Source organism: Mauremys mutica, chromosome 7 (assembly GCF_020497125.1).
Source record: "Mauremys mutica isolate MM-2020 ecotype Southern chromosome 7, ASM2049712v1, whole genome shotgun sequence".
NCBI classification, from domain to species: domain Eukaryota; kingdom Metazoa; phylum Chordata; order Testudines; family Geoemydidae; genus Mauremys; species Mauremys mutica.
The window spans coordinates 37,465,946-37,480,228 of NC_059078.1; the positions used below are offsets into that span (position 1 = coordinate 37,465,946).

The 14,283-nt window shown below is 44.5% G+C and overlaps 1 protein-coding gene across 2 annotated transcripts in view; it reads left to right on the forward strand.

Moving 5' to 3' along the window:
• Nucleotides 1-4,616: 4,616 nt before the first annotated feature.
• Nucleotides 4,617-14,283, forward strand: part of RAF1 (Raf-1 proto-oncogene, serine/threonine kinase) — a 108,383-nt gene continuing 98,716 nt past the window's right edge. The window contains exon 1 of one of the 2 annotated variants that reach the window (XM_045023307.1): nt 4,617-4,729. The gene's annotated coding sequence lies outside the window, so the exon portion shown is untranslated. The remainder of the gene's footprint in view (nt 4,730-14,283) is intronic. The other variant, XM_045023306.1, reaches the window with a different exon arrangement.

Here is a 14,283-nt window from a genome sequence, read left to right on the forward strand (position 1 = left end):
TAGAACCTAGGGCTTGGCTACACTTACAAGTTGCAGCGCTGGTGGAGGCTTTCCAGCGCTGCAACAACACCCCGTCCACACTTGCAGGGCACAACCAGCGCTGCAACTCCCTGGTTGCAGCGCTGGCTGAAAACCCATCCCGGCAGGGGTATAAGGAGTGCAGCGCTGGTGATCCAGCGCTGCCCAGCAGGTGTGGACACTCACCAGCGCTTTACCTGTCCTCCAGGGAATAAGGAGGTATCCCAGAATTCCTGTTCAGCCACTCTGCACATCAGTTTGCACTCTACTGCTCTTGGCTCAGGTGACCCGCCCTGTAAATGCCCCGGGAAATTTAAAAATCTCCTTCCTGTTTGCTGCAGCCAGGTGTGGAGTGCAATCAGTTTTAATCAGTTACAGGTGACCATGCCTCCACGCGGCAAACGAGCCCCAGCATGGAGCACTGGTGAATTGCAGGACCTCATCAGTGTTTGGGGTGAGGCATCTGTTCAGGCACAGCTGCGCTCCGGCCGTAGGAATTACGATATCTTTGAGCAGATATCAAGGGCCATGCTGGATCGGGGCCATGATCGGGACGCAGTACAATGCAGGGTGAAAATTAAAGAGCTGCGGAGTGCCTATTACAAAGCCCGAGAGGGGAATCGACGATCCGGAGCTGCTCCCACGACCTGCCGTTTTTACAGGGAGATGGATGAGATACTTGGGGGTGACCCCACTGCCAATCCCAGGATAACGATGGACACTTCTGAGCAGGCTGGGGGACAGGAGGAGGAGGCGGAGGAGGCGGCGGAGGCGGAGGCGTGGGGGGGGGAGGAAACCGCGAGTGAAGCTCCTGGCATGGGGGAAGAAACCGCAGATTCCCTGGAGGCATGCAGCCAGGAGCTCTTCTCAAGCCAGGAGGAAAGCACCCAATCGCAGCAGCCAGCAGTTGCAGAAGGACAAGCAGAGGAGCGTGTTACCGGTAAGCGGCTTTTATTTTCTGGGTGAAATGTTTCTGGAGAGGAGGGGGGGTTATGGATGCATGCATGCCAGCCTCTAGATGTGGAATAGCCCGTTGATGTGGTCTATCACGTCGCGGTAATCTGCCTCAGTTATCTCAGCAAAAGCTTCATCCAGAGCGTGGGCAATATGCCTGCGCAGGTTTATAGGCAGAGCCACTGTGTCCCTTGTCCCAGTGACGGTGACGCGTCCGCGCCACTCTTCTGCCAGTGGTGGGGGGACCATTTCTGAACACAGGCAAGCCGCATAGGGTCCCGGGCGGAATCCACATTGCTCTAAAAGAGCCCCCCGCTGTTCCCTAGTGACTCGCAGTAGGGAAACATCTTCCAGGATTAAGTCCTGTGAAAAATGTTGGGAGACTCTTTAGTGAAGAGATAGGGAGATAAGATCACCCCTGCATCTGCATTTCACTCAACCCCTCTAGCACTCCAGATTACCCGAAGCAACCAGCTCCCCTCTTACACCCAAGCCCCACTTCTCCCCATATAAGCACTGCTCACTCACCATGTCGTGGCTTCTGTAGTGTTATGCGTGTGGGTAAAAGAATGCTTAAATAAGAACTCACTCCCTCAGTGTAACAATTCATGTCTGGAGATAGTGGATACAATGCTGCCCGTGTTAAATGTTGTCATTTCTGTTTCTACAGTGACCTTGACTACTGGACTGCCCAGATGTTCAACATCACAGAGGCTTCAAAATTTGAGAAAAAATCCCCGAAAGAGCAAAGAAGACATGCTGAAAACTGTTCTTAATCAGTCTGCTCGAGAGAGTAAGGACTTGAAGGATTGGCGAGAGAAAGAAAGCAGGACACGCAAGAGAAATGCAGTGGCCAAGAGGAAAACCACGGAGCGGCTGCTAAGCATCCTGGAGCGCCAAGCGGAGTCTATAGAGTCACTCGTTGCCATGCAAGCAGAGCACTACCGTGCTACTCCCCCACCCGCCCCGTCCTTTGTGCCTTGTGCCCCAATGTCAGCTCAAACCACCTTTCCCCAGCATCCAGGTTCTTACCACCACCAGCTGCCTCCAACACCTGTATGTTCCCCAACCAGCCCTGATACCTACCACCACCCTTACCCTCTGCATTCAACCCCCATCACCATGCAGAGTATATGAACCCTGAAGTGCAGGATTCATTAAACAGCAATCCAGACAGGGCATATGCAAACTTGTGACTGTACAGTTCACCAACCCACACCCCTGCCCTCTTGTGTTCATGAAATGTTGTGTGTCTGTCTGTCTGTCAAGGAAGTTTTTTTCTTTTCAATAAAACAATTCTTGGCTTTGAAAACAGTCTTTATTATAGCAGATAGTGAAAGATACCTTAGCCCAGTAAAGAAAGAGGCACTACAAATCATATTATTATTATGGATAATAGAATAACAGTGTAAGCAGTGCAATTCACTCCCATGCAAGGCAGCAAACATTATTGTTGGCTTTCAGCCTCAAATTCTTCCCTCAAGGCATCCCTAATCCTTGTAGCCCTGTGCTGGGCCTCTCTATTAGCCCTGCTCTCTGGCTGTGCATATTCAGCCTCCAGGACTTGAACCTCGGTGGTCCATGCCTCACTGAATGTTTCACCCTTCCCTTCACAAATATTATGGAGGGTACAGCAAGCGCATATAACCGCGGGGATGCTGCTTTCCCCCAAGTCTAGCTTCCCATACAAGCAACGCCAGCGGGCTTTTAAACGCCCAAAAGCACACTCCACAGTCATTCTGCACCGGCTCAGCCTGTAGTTGAACCGGTCCTTGCTCCTGTCAAGCTTCCCTGTATAGGGTTTCATGAGCCAAGGCAGTAACGGGTACGCGGGGTCTCCAAGGATCACAGTGGGCATTTCGACATCCCCTACTGTGATCTTCCTGTCTGGGAAAAAAGTCCCTGCCTGCATCTTCCTGAACAGGCCACTGTTCCGAAAGATGCGTGCATCATGCACCTTTCCAGGCCAGCCTGTGTAAATGTCAATGAAACGCCCGCGGTGATCCACAAGCGCCTGGAGAACCATAGAGAAATACCCCTTCCGATTAACGTACTCTGATGCCAGGTGGGGGGGGGCCAGAATAGGAATATGCGTCCCATCTATCGCCCCTCCACAGTTAGGGAAACCCATGTGTGCAAAGCCATCCACAATGTCCTGCACGCTCCCCAGAGTCACGGTCTTTCTTAGCAGGATGCGATTAATTGCCTTGCAAACTTGCATCAAAACGATTCCCACGGTCGACTTTCCCACACCAAACTGGTTCCCGACCGACCGGTAGCTGTCTGGAGTTGCCAGCTTCCAGATTGCAATAGCCACTCGCTTTTCCACCGTCAGGGCAGCTCTCAATCTTGTGTCCTTGCGCCGCAGAGTGGGGGCGAGCTCAGCACACAGTCCCATGAAAGTGGCTTTTCTCATACGAAAGTTCTGCAGCCACTGCTCGTCATCCCAGACTTCCATGACGATGTGATCCCACCACTCAGTGCTTGTTTCCCGAGCCCAAAAGCGGCGTTCAACGGTGCTGAGCATTTCCGTAAATGCCGCAAGCACTTTAGTGTCACACGCGGCAGGCAAATCCATATTGATATCATCGTCGGAATCCTCACTGTCACTTTGGAGCTGAAGGAATAGCTGGACTGCCAAACGTGTTGTGCTGGTGACACTCATCAGCAGAGTCCTCAGCAGATCGGGCTCCATTTGCCACAGAAATCGCGATTCACACAGAGAGTAACAGAAAGACACTCACAATGGCGCCAAACGCTGCTGGAAAGAGTGAATGCTGGGATGTGAAGCGATGCACCACGGGGCGCTGGCAAACAGGAAGCGGAATGACCCGCACACTTCCTTCCCCTTCCCACAATACTCAGCGCCAAAACGGCGCCAAAACGGGACGAGGTGCTCTGTGGGATAGCTGCCCACAATGCACCTCTCAATACAGCGCTGGAAAGTGCTGCAAGTGTGGCCACACTGCAGCGCTGGTAGCTGTCAGTGTGGCCACACTCCAGCGCTGGCCCTTCCACAGCTGCATGACCAGCGCTGTAACTCCCAGCGCTGCAACTTGTAAGTGTAGCCAAGCCCCTAGGCTCTCACGCTGACAGAAGCAGCGCCAGCTACATCCAAAACTGCAACTGCTGGGGCGGGTGCGGGGGTGACACCCCACTGCCAGGCTACTTCCCCCACGGCCCTGCCCCCAGGGGAAGAGCAGCGAGCTCAGCAGAGCTCCGGCAGGCCACCCGAGCTCGCCTCTCCTCCCTGCAAGCAGCGGGGGGCCCTGCTCCCCGGTTTCTAAGGCGAAGGGAGCAGAAAGAAGCGAGTCAAGGCAGCCTGCTGTGAGTAAAGGGATTCGGATCCTGCTGCAGCCGCTCCTGGAGGAGAAGGGCGAGCCCCGGCCCCCAGGCGGCGCAGTGAAGGTGGGGCAAGTCGCACTGATTGTCACAGAAAAGGGGCAGGCAGGGGCCGTTGTCAGACCAGCTCCCCCGCACTATCCACGTAGAGCCGGGGTCTTCCACCCGCTCCGGCTTCCCCTACTCTCAAATGGCGGCTTGGGTCGCACAGGGGGCGGGGCAGAAGGTGGGTCTCATCGACGGCTCGGCGGTCTGGGCTGGCGGTGGGGGGAGGAGGAGCCGAGCGCCGGCCCGATCGATGGGCTCGCGAGAAATGTCTCGCGGAGGGTGAGGCCGCCATTTTAGATGGGGAACGGAACGAACGGCGCCGAGTGAGGAGCGAGTCCGGGGGAGCGGCGGAGCCTGCGTAGAGGAGGTACGGGCAGTGCGGGGGCCAAGGTCACTGAGGGGGGCGGAGTAACGGGGGTCCCCTTCCCCCGGCCGCGCTCCCCTTCCCCGGAGCGGACTCAGCGGTTCTCTGCCCCGTCGCTGAACCCCGGGGACGCTGACCCGCCCGGGGAGGAGACGCCGCCGCCCCGCTGGAGAGCGGGTGTCAGCGAGGAGACCCCCTCTTCCCCCGACATAGGCGGAGGGCCCTGGGCTCCCCTGCGCCAGGAGTGGGGACGGGACCGGACGGGGGCAGCCCGGTGTCCCTTCAGGGTGAGGGGACCCCGGCTGGAGCCGTTGGTAGCTGGGTCCCTGCCCGGCCTGAGCCCTGAGCGGGGCGCTCCGGGAGCAGAACAGGCTGTGCAGTGGCCTGGACCCAGCTCCGAGGAAGGTGCCAGGGAGGGGGAAGGGGGCTCCTCCGTCCGTAGGCGCTGCGGGGCGGGCGGGGTGGCCAGTCCCGGACGGCCTCTTTCGTCTGGCGGTGTCAATGGGAGCCCCCCAGAGATGACTGGGAATAGGGGGAGTTTTCCCTCCGGCAGGGAGAGACGCTGGAGAGCGGGGCTGTAGCAAGGGTCTTGTCGGGGGTGACGTTAGCCAAGTGGCTGAGCAGTGTGGGGCGTGCCATGTAGCTGATGAGTTTGTACAGCCCTTCCTATTTTAGTTTGTTCCTCCTCCTCCTTCTCCTCCATGGGTTTTTTTTAAATTCCTCCCGCACTGTTTACTAGGTCTGGCGGGACACCTGAAATGCTACCCTGATAAAGTGTGATATGCTGTTCTGTATTTATCTGTACTTAAACGATCTACTTGGAGCTATACTAGTACTGCATAGAACTGGGGACTCTTGTGTCAGGTATCTAGTGATGTACAGCAGTAGCCCACTAAATCTTACAGTCACCTTGATCTGCTGCACTGAGAATAGAAAGTGTATGTATCTCTCATATGGTTAAATGAATCCGTTTTTAAACACAGTGCAAACCACTGTTTGGACATTGGTATTTCAGTTTTGATGCTACATACTTTGGTTTAGCTTAAACCAGTTCTCAGTTGAGTTAAGCTCAAATTAAATACACCTTTTGTAAACTGCAAGGAGTGTGTCTTTGCAGGGATTTTTTTTTTTTAGCGATGTAACTAAATATGTTTAAAATTATGACTTTTGTTAAACTGGGGCAACTTTGCCATGTAGACAAGGCCTTTCTCTGGAGCAGTACCTCATGATAGAGCCCATTTAGCTAAGGTTCTGGTAGGTATACAAATGATCTTCCTCTAAATAGCATCTTCTTGTATAGTTGTCATGTCTTTTGGCACAGATTCTGAAATTTACATGTCTGATGTTGCCTTCTACCCTAATAGCCTTGGAATGGCATCCATAAATGAAAGGAGTTGGTCAGAGGCTCTGGGGCCTCAGAACCAATTGAAGTGGGATTGTCAAGCTGGGGATTTGTTCCAGGCCTGTAAGAAGCAGTTGGAGATTGTCTTATGCATGTAAAGAAGAGGAGGAAACTAAGTGGGCCCTTGCACATCTTACTTGCCTGGGGCTCTACAGAAACTGAGGCCAGCTGTGGTGGATGGAAAATACTTGAAAAGAGGATTAAAAATGATCATCTGTCTTGAAAAGCTTGTAAATAGCTAATATATAGATAGTGGCCTACAAACATTGACTAATGAATGGGTCTGTTTGTTGTGTACAAGATGAAGTATGCTTGTGGTGAGTTTACATAGGGACATTCAAGAAAATTAATCCAAATTAGCTAGAATTGTGAATTTAAAGAAGATTAGTTAAAACCTTGTGTAGATGCTCTCATTCAGAATTAATGTGGTCTTGATTTAGTTTTAGTAGTTAATGTCTCTCTGTAGACAAACTCTTAGATTACTTGTGGTCACTAAATTGTGTTGATACACATAAGATCTTTAACCTGTTTCATGAGTGTAATTTCTTTAATAATACAAACCTGGCAAAATTGTGGTGGTAACATAGATCTGCAAAGATTGCCTGTAATGGATTATTAAATTTGAAGCACACTCATCATGCAGTTTATGTACATACTTAATATCTCCAAGACTAGATATGCCTCTAACCCGGTATAACGCGCTAAAGCAGTGCTTTGGGGGGGGGGGGGGGCAGGGCTGCGCACTCCGGCGGATCAAAGCAAGTTCGACATAACGTGGTTTCACCTATAACGTGGTAAGATTTTTTGGCTCCCGAGGACAGTGTTATATTGTGGTAGAAGTGTATTTTATTTCACAACAGCAGTAAGTTACCTTACTTTAATGTTTGCCCTATTTCAGTATCAGGGAGAAATGTGCTACTGTTTCCAGTCCAGTCATATCAACTTGATACATACTGTTTGTAATGACAGGGTCAAAGTGAGGTACTTATGGATATGGGATTAAAAAAAAAACTCTTATATTTTGTGACATGTGTTTGTTGTAAGAAAACTCTTCTAAAGCAGAAATATGAGATGTTGAATACGTATATAGGAAAAGTTCTCTCAGAAGACTGACTAGAATCCTGAGCTGATAATTCATGTCACTGATCAAATATAACAACAGAGTTCAGTGAGGCAAAAATGCTACCTTTTCAGTCTTTATAAAATTAACTAGACTCTTTTTAGGAATGGGTATGAATTAGCTGCTTTCACAGGTTTGAGATAATTTACAGTTGGTATGGTATGTCTTGCATAGTTGAATAAGTGAATAATCTTGGTATGCATTCAGTTATGTATTTGCTCTAGTACTGCTAAAAGAAAAGGCGGAATTTAGACAGACAAAATTTTGTGAACAGTTAATTCTCAGTGGATTACTGGCCCTTGCTATTTGCATAGGATTTTTTTTTGTAAATAACTATTTTATTTTGGAAAGCATCGGCTGTGTGTTTACTTATTGAGTCACGTGAATATTGTGTTTATACTATAAATGTCATCTATTTCATGCAAAGGTGATTTTGTTGGAATTCTGGATGCTAACATTTTATAGTTAAATGGAACATGCCTTTTTTGTGTGTATTAAAACCCTACTGTGGTTACATTAGTCTAATAAAATGAAATACTGTCAGACCCAGTCTATGCTACAAACTTACATCGGTATAACTATGTCACTTGGGTATGAAAAATCCACACCCCTGAGTGACAAGATTATATTCACACCCCTCCCCCCAGTGTAGACAGCACTATACCCATCGACATAGCTACTGCCTCTCATGGAGGTGGATTAATTATGCCTCCTGGAGAAGCTCTGCCATCGGCTTAGTAGTGTCTTCATTAAAGTTGCTGTAGCTTTTTAAGTGTAACCTGCCCTCTGTGAGAATTTTTGATTGGGTATAGCCATGATCTCTCAGTAGAGTTCAAAGCTAAGAAATGTAACAACCATGGGTACATAGATTTTAATCAGTGGACATTTGATTTCATGGGATATAGTCAATGTTGATTGACTGTTTGTGGTGTGGAAAATTTAGCTTTTCAAAACTAGGATTGCAATACAAAAATTGTCTAGACTCTCTCATGAGCAATACAAAACATATCCATCTCACTTTGTTTACAGTTGCAGGTGTGTCTAAGTTTTGCCATTCTTCTCTAGTGCCTGCTCCAAAAACAGATATCCTGCCTACTGAAATAAATGGAGCAGAGCATACATTCAGACCAGTCAAAGCTGATGTGTTTTAACTTTAGACAAAACAGCTTAGGCAATAGGCCTTTCATGTAATGTACTAATATATATGGCAATACTGGTTTGTTTCCTTTCCACTCTTGGGGAAATAAGATTTAGGTTTGTATCTGGAGACCATTCTATATTTAGCCTGAACTTTCTGTTCTGCAATTTTTATTCCATTTTACACTTCTGTTGAATCGTTTCACTGGCTATACTACATGAGGCCTGCTATCTGCATATTTCAGTTATGTACTTCACTGCTGCCTAGCTTCTCCTCTTTTTATTGTTGTATTAGATTGTTCCAATTCAGATTCCAAATTGGGTGTTGCATTGCATCTTTGTTATTGGTTTGACTCAAAATGTTTCTGTTCTTTTGTAAATTACTCACAAAAGGGTGTTAATTTGTATTGCATTCCAGTTGATATACATAGTATCACTTAAGAACAGTTGGGACATCTTATAAGTATATTTTTAGATCACAAACTGAAGGAGGTTGCTTCACTGACTTGTAGCTGGGTGTGGTGAAGGGTTAACCATATTAATTAAAGATGGCTCAGAATTTTAGACTTTTAAGATAATCGGGGCTCAGAATTGCTTTTCTTAATGCTCTTTAATGGAGAGCAAGCTAGAATTTTGAAAATAATTGTTTAGGGAATGTTGAGAATATTGCCCAATGGAGATGCAAAGCTAGAGACTTAGCAAGAAAGAAATACACAGGCATTGCCTTGCTTCAAGGAGTGAGGAGGTCCCCTCTTTTCTTATCCTACTTCCTGGCTGACTTGGGGAGAATGGGAACTCCATTCTGTGGTGCACTCCTACTGCTAAACCCTTTTCTCACTCCTCAGAGAGGAAGGGTATTGTGGCTTTTATTTTCTGATCACTGCTCCTTGCTCTGTTTAAATCTTATGGGTAAACCAGACAGTGGCTTGCTGAGGTGGTGGAAGGACTGTTTGTATTAATTGCTTGTAAAGCATGCCAGATAATTACTAGCTTGTGGTAGGTATGAAAGGAGGGAACCAACAGGGTCCAGGAGGAGAGCAATGCTCTGATGAGAGGCCAGCTACATGGGAATGAGAGGATACTAAGATTTCTACTAAGCTGCTGTCTCTAGGCTCTGGTATGGGGGTCTCCTTCATATCAGCATTTGGTAATACATATCTTAAGGACTTTTTGCCTTTCTCTCTGTAGTTTCCGGAAGGGAGATGGAGCTTACTCCTACCCCCCGGCGTCTTGGCTGCTACTAGGGAAGTAGATATCCAGTGCTGCTGTACTGTTCCATCAGCCCAGGCTCCTCACTGCTGCAAGGGAAGGAAGAATAGTTTTTAATTAGTAATTTTTTTGGTCCATGTCTCCTGTGAATACATCTTGTGTCTGCTGATACTGCTGTCCAGAGTTTCCCAAGCAACAACAGTAGCTCAGATGACATGATTCTTAAGTTTCTCTGATGCCCATAGGATTCTGAATAGCAACAGTGACATGAGTCTTAAGTTCATTGAGGTCTTACTTGACAAATTGGTGAGCAACAGTTGAGGCACACTTGTTGCCTTTAGGCTTAAGAAGGCAAAACTGCCTGGTTCTGATTCAGTTTGTGTTTGAAAGGTTATCTTTGCAACTGAAGGTTTTAGAAACTTTGTAAAAATGAAAGCTTAGATTGTGCAGAAATTGATATAGGGCCTCCTGCTCGTCAGAACAAACTTCCCACTCACTGTGGACATCTGGATTTTTTAGTTGGCTGTGTACATCTGTTTACCAGTCTGGCCTGCCAATGCAAGTGTGTCATGAAATAGAGAATTAAGGATCTGAGGAGTTAAAAGAAAACTGTATGGATTTTGTTTAGCTTAGCAAAGTCAGATATTACTTACACGAAGAAATTATATGTACTTGAAAATATTTTAATATCAATTGGCATATTAGAGGTTTGGCACTTGCAATTTTATCTAATAAAATGGCTGTTTTAAAGTTTTGAGTCTTTCTAGTCTCCGCAAATATTTTTTGTATTATTTAAATGGGTTTCTCTCTGTCCTCCCCTGGTTGTTTTTTAGTTGTAATCTTCCCCGTCAACTCACTAATTGTTTGTGAAAGTTGCTGGTCTGTTTGACATCAGTAGAAGTCTGGAAAAGTCCTTGATTTATGTAGAAAATAGTATCATGTACAGAAGCTTCTATTAACTTGCAAAATGCCTTGCCCCAATCTGTACTATCTCTGGGGTTGAGAACATAGTTCAGTCTCCATGGCCAACTAGGTATTTATAAGTTTAAAGTTCCATATCCAATTATTAATCTGCCTATTTTTCTAAATTCTTATGTCCTTTATTCTACTAATCTTTTCCTTCCCCTTTTTGAATCTCTCTTTTAATTTAGGGCATTTCTGTAATGCACCACTTTCTTATTTTAGTCTTCTTACCTCAAAGATCTTGGATTATGGATACTTCATTGCTGAAGAACTGGACGTGGTTCTCTCTGCAGTGTTTAGTATGGTCCTTTCAGTCTGCTTGAGAGGATTGCTAGAGAAAACATAAGATATACTTCACTTCATACCTCCTTCCATTCTCTGTCCTGTTCCTCTCCTGGGATGAGTTCCTTCATAATGCAGCCACTTACTGCCCATTGGACTGAGGAGTGATGTACCAAAGTCTGTTTTCTTGTAAAATTCTTCTTCTTTTCCCTGCTGCCTAGTTTGTAGAGCACTATGGTAGCATAAGGAGAAACTTGCCTGTGCTGTTTGTGTGCCACTTCCTTTGTGGCATAATGAGGAATAAGTAGTCCTCTTCAGCTCACCATAGCTGAATAAATGTTATGTTCAGTAGCACAGGTGGGCTAGTTTCACAGGGTAATGTAACAAATGCAGGAAAGATTGGTGTGGAATGGAAGGAGACTGTATTTTCACTATGTTGCATGTAAACTGGCCACAAATTGAAAAATGTATTAATGATAAGAATTTGATTTTTTTTAATCTGTTGGTCACTTTTTTACTGAAAATTGACCTCATTTGTAACAGAGGATGTGGGCCTGATGTTAGGTTGAAAACCAGTTTCTATTCACAATTCTAAAACCATAAAATTAACTTCAAAGTTGTAAAATATTTACCGTAAGACAACTTTGAAATTGACCTTTCAGTGGATTCTGATGGAATCTGAGTTTTCTCAGTTGTAATCTACTTTTAACCTTTGCTTTTTCAGTTCATCATCGTATTTTATATAGTTAAATTACTATCTCTTGATTGTGATTTTAGTGGTTAGAATATCTTTTGGTACATTGCAATGTTCTTTTAAACCAAATCTGTAAAGTTAGACAGAGGATGACAAACATGCCAAAACCTCTTCTCCCCCCTCGACCCTCCCTTCCCTCAGAAAAGCTTAGTGTAAACCTCTTTAGAGCAGAGAATATCTTTCTGTATGATTGGACAGGCTTGGTTCATTGTGCGTGCTATTGGAATACAAATAATAAATATTTAAAAAAACAGTGTTAGTCATCAGTCTTAATCAGAGTTAAATGTTTTTGCATTGTTTGTTTATCCAAGAAAGATGAAAAGAAGCTTTAATAGTGGCTGAGGCCCTACACTCAACGTGATGGCATTTGTTTGTCATGTGATACATTTGGAACATTGCTACATCCAGTGAATTCCAAAATTTCAGGGAACGGTTTACGTATTGGGGCAGAACCTTACTCATTTTGATGAAAATCAGAAAACCAGGAGGAGGAAATGGGAGACCTAGCAGCTTCAACCACTCTTGTCTATAGATCAGCTATTAACACTTTCCACTATAATACCTCACCCCATCATTTCTCAGTCCTGCCCATGGTTCCAACAGGGTTTAAAATGTTAACACCATGAATGACTTACTTCCCAGGCAGAAAGAAAAGAAATAATGTTGGGAGAGGGAATAGAGAATGGGGGTGAGCGCATAAAGCAGAGGGATGTAGTGGGGATTGCAGGGAGTCCCTGAAATAGAAAAGGAGGGAATGGAGGAATACAAGGGACTCCTGTGTGTGTAGAGTGAGCTTCTCCTACATAAGCAGAGCATTTTGACCCTCTTGTTTTATGGTTTGTTTATCTCAAATGACAAAATATAAGGTTTTAGACTCGTATAATTTTATGAAACGATAGGGATGTCAGTGCAGAACTCGCAGATAGACAATAATGCTTTGCTGGAAAAAAAGTATACAGGGCGCAGTAATGTAGTAGATTTAAATTTAACTGAAGGTGAATTACTTTCCAGTCTTACTTTTCTAGTCTCAAGCTTTAAGTTTAGTGTGTAGCACATGCATAGGCAGTTAAGTTATGAAAAGAGAGCCAGCTTATGTTGCAATCTAAGCAGTGGCCATATAGTGGAAAGATTTCCCTTTGGCATGTTCATTAGTGCTATTTTTACCTATTCCAGTAAGATCTGCCCTTATGATTTTAAACTACAGGACAGTAACTGGAATTACTTATGAGATTGTTTACCAGATGCTGCCAACCTAAAATCACATATGTCAGAACATAGTTTATATTGTCACAAATAAAATGACCACTACAGCTGAAAGAAATACTTTTCTCCATTTATTTTGTTTGTGTACTTTGCATTTGACAGAAGCTTATCAATAGTCAGTTTTAGAGATTCCCTTGTATGTTGAATTTCCCGTGTGTGTTAGTTTTCTCCCGGAGCATCTAGGGAGAAACATTTTTTAAAGGAGGCAATATGATTGTAAAACAACAATTGGCCTCGTGACACAGGAATGGGCATATAGTGTCTGAAACTGTTAACCTGAAATTTAAATCAATTAAAAAAAAGTTTATATTCTGCAAAATCTATATCCTAAGATTCTTCATTCACTAGGGAAAACGTTCCACACTGTGAGTAGATTTTTCAAGTCCTGCCAGAGATGAAACACTTCAGAAGACTGATAATAGTGAAAACTGGAGCATATAACGAAAATGCTACTTCTGTTACCATTGTAGTGTTGCAAAAGTAGTAGGCTAATAGAAAATACTATATATATATATATTCACAAGTTATTGCCATGTAACCATAACTTTGATTTTTCTAACTTTCATGATTATGTAATCTGAACTACAACACTGCACTGCTGTGGTTTTTGAATTTATTAAATATAATATGCCTTTATTTTGAATAGATGTGCTTCTTTCTAATAGTGTTGGCAGGTATTCTGATTTAAAACTTTACTGATTGCAGACTGTTGGGCATGCTATTTTTGGACTTTAGAAATGTATATTTAAGGTAAGCAGAATTTTCAAAGTTACAATATCAGGTAAAAAATCAAATAAGTTTAAATAAATTTTTTTAAATGCAAAGTGATGAACTTATAGAAGGAAACCAGTACTCTATTTTGCTTTTATAATGAACGTACTGAGTTGATTTTTAAACAAGAACATTACAAGAGGTTTTTATTAAAATGGTCTTTATTTCTCTTTAGTTGGTACAGACAAAATTAAGAACAAAATGTTAATTTTTCTCAAATTAATATGCAATGTTGCTTTAATTTACAAAGTTGTTGATGTGATTAAACAAATGGCTTGTGTCTGTATGCATCTGTTTGTTCCCATTGCAAACCAAGAACAGGCTGGCTTTTTTGGTCTACATTTATGTTTTCATTGTAAAACATGCATACAGCCAGCCTCCTGAAATGCTTGTTTGTAGCAAAGTGTGTGCGGTATGAAATTGGAAAAATGTACATGTCAAAACTGGCAGGTAAATAGGTCAGTTCGGTTTTAACCTGCTTTCAAAATAAGCAGACTTTCTGACTTGAAAAACAATAAATAATTTTTCTAATTGTGTGTGTTGTCTGGAGTTTGCTGCTTCAGAGTAGTGTCCTGCAGTTTTCAGCTGTTCAGGTGATAAAAGGGAGCTCCATCTTTGGCTAGAAACATCCTGGGATTACAAAGTCCTATCTTTGG